This window comes from Miscanthus floridulus, chromosome 5 (genome assembly GCF_019320115.1).
Source record: "Miscanthus floridulus cultivar M001 chromosome 5, ASM1932011v1, whole genome shotgun sequence".
NCBI classification, from domain to species: Eukaryota; Viridiplantae; Streptophyta; class Magnoliopsida; order Poales; family Poaceae; genus Miscanthus; species Miscanthus floridulus.
The window spans coordinates 35212207-35214884 of NC_089584.1; the positions used below are offsets into that span (position 1 = coordinate 35212207).

Below are 2678 nucleotides of genomic sequence, written 5' to 3' on the forward strand. Positions count from 1 at the left end.
TATATATCTAAGTCCATAGCAAATACTACGTATTTTAAAAAGTCAAAATATCTTATAATTTAGAACAGGGAGAGTACTATATTTTATAGCATATTTAAGGAATCTTATTTGATGCTTTATATTTTTTGCATTTTTTTGTAAATTTATTAAAGCAAAAAAATGGACTTAGTACAAGATTGAAACAACTCATAGTTTCAAATGGAGGAAGCAGATTTTTTTAGAGAAAGGAGGTCCACTGTCCAGCAAGTTGCAGTGAAATTTCAGCTACTTGGTTGATGATTCCTTTGTCCACCTCAGGACCTAGCGCAGCAGCGCGGAGTTCAGGACTCTGCTACAGCATCCTATGCCAAAATTCAAATCAAATCAAATAAATAAAGGTAACTAGTAGTACTCTGGTCTTTCGGCGGTAAAAGACTTCTTTTTTTCTCGAGAACGTGAGCATGGCTTCCGATCCATAGCTCATCCTGATCAGTGATCACTGGCCACTGGGGATCCCTCCACCTGTACACCACTGCCGTCTGCCGGGGACTCGGATCATGTCGCGCCAACGCCAGGAAGTCGAAGAAGGGCAGGGCGAGCTTTCCGCATCCATCGTCGGAGGCCGCTGCCCTGTGGCGCGCCGGCCAGGGAACGGAGCAAAGCATGCAATGCAGCAGGCACGTCGTGCCGGCGTCGTACGAGCTCTGGTGGTGGAAGCAGGGGACGGCGCCGCGAACGGAGCCGAGGGAGAGGTCGGTGCCGGAGGTGGACACGGACTCGTCGGGCTCGCCGTCGTTGTACGCACGGGCACGGAACGGCATGGGAGAGGACGCATGCTGGTGGCGGACGTCGACAACGGCTGATGACGAGGACGACGACCAGGAGGGCTTGCTTCTTCGGGGTCGGGGCGCGCCGGACTGCTGCTCCCGCTGCTTGCGCGCCATAAGGACGTGCCAGTGGTTCTTGACGGCGTTGTCGGTGCGGCCGGGGAAGAGGCGCGCGATGAGCGCCCACTTGTTGCCGTAGGCGCGGTGCGCCGCCAGGAGCCGCTCCTCCTCCGAAGACGAGAACGGTCGGCGGTTGAGCCGCGGGTCCAGCTGGTTGAACCACCGCAGCCGGCAGTTCTTGCCTGCTCCATTATTCCGTCAGTGCGTGGACACGATACGAATGGGAGCAGACAAAAATCGCGATGAAGATCGAAACCTTTACGGCTTTTACCTGATCTGCCGTGGTGGTTGTTGGCGATGAGGTTCAAGTTCTGGGGGCCGTACTGCGCCACGAGGTCCTTGAGCTTGGCATCCTCGGCTGGCCGCTAGTGGCCTCTAGCGTGCCCACTGCGGCTGCTGCCATGGCCATGGCTCTCTTGTCCCTCATGGAACGGAGACAGAGCAGCAGCCACCGGTGGAGCAGGGCCGAAGAAACGATGGTTATTTTCATCCATACCATTACAATTTTCGAAGTTTTGAAATATGCCAATACAATTAACCTATTTTGAAAATTGCCATTATAATTCGTTGTCTACATAATCTGTGCCATTTTCTACGTCTCCTGGGTGCATAGGCCCAGACCATTTTACGCGTACGCATCTTCCGTATAGACCAAAACACCCCTGCTGCTTCTCTCTTCCTCCACTCACGGACATCTAGCCCCACAAGTCATTTTCTCCTTCAACCTCCAGCCATCCTCCACCACGCAGCGGGCGCAATACGGGGCGGCGGCGGCCTCGAGCTAGATCAGCTCGTCGCCCACAGCGGAGAAGACGAAGACATGGCCACGGGAGTCCCCAGCGACAAAGTACTTGGTGAGCCCGTCGAGGTCCTCGTATGGCAGTGTGGTCGCCGCCGCGGCGTACGCGCCCTCCCCGAGCCGCGTGGCCGCCGTGAAGTGGAAATGCTCGGACCATACGGGACGGCACTTGGTGACCGCCACGCCCTACGGGGAGCGCCGGTCCCCGATAGCCGCCGCCGCGGGGGCAGCCGGCGACAGGGGATCCCTGGGTCCGTGGATCTGGCCCGAGCGCGGACTCGAGCAAGTGGATAGACCTCGCAAGTGACTCTGCCAGCTCCTCCATCCCCGCGGGCTACGCCGCGTGCCGCTCCAGCGAGTGTGTCGAGTGGGGTCTGATGTAGGCGCGACCCGATCTTCCGATAGGTATGGTAAATTCGATTGGTGGAGAACTCGATGTCCACGATCTAGGCTTCAAACCAAGTTTGATTCAGATCCCTACAATCGTTACACCATAGCACCATTGGTTACCAACCACACACAACGTGATTGATCTCACATAGAAGGCTTTTCCTACAAGCGAATCGAGAACACAAGCAAGAACATGAAGAACACAATCTGAAATTGCAAATATAGATAAAGTTTACCAAACTGATAGGAGTTCAAGTCTTGATTTGAAAGGACTAGTCGACACAGGAGAACAAGAACAAGAATAGGGGCCTTATTCACAACAGTCGATCTTGGTGATACAAGTGCTATGAATGATGTCTGTTTTACGAGGAAAACAAGAACACAACAAAACCCAAACCCTAACGACTGCGACAATGGCTAATTATAGTGTCTTGTGCGTGCAAACCCCTAGTCATAGATGATACACGACCCAGTGGACCAAAAGATGGTGTCGCGGCACCCTGGCAGATTCTGATGCTGACTTATTTCAATGATTCCCATTGACTCTGGATGAATTTTGACGT

The 2678-nt window shown here is 53.5% G+C and overlaps 1 pseudogene; it reads right to left on the reverse strand.

Moving 5' to 3' along the window:
• Positions 1-340: 340 nt before the first annotated feature.
• On the reverse strand, positions 341-2050 carry LOC136454508 (transcription factor CSA-like; annotated as a pseudogene).
• Between the last annotated feature and the right edge of the window lie 628 nt (positions 2051-2678).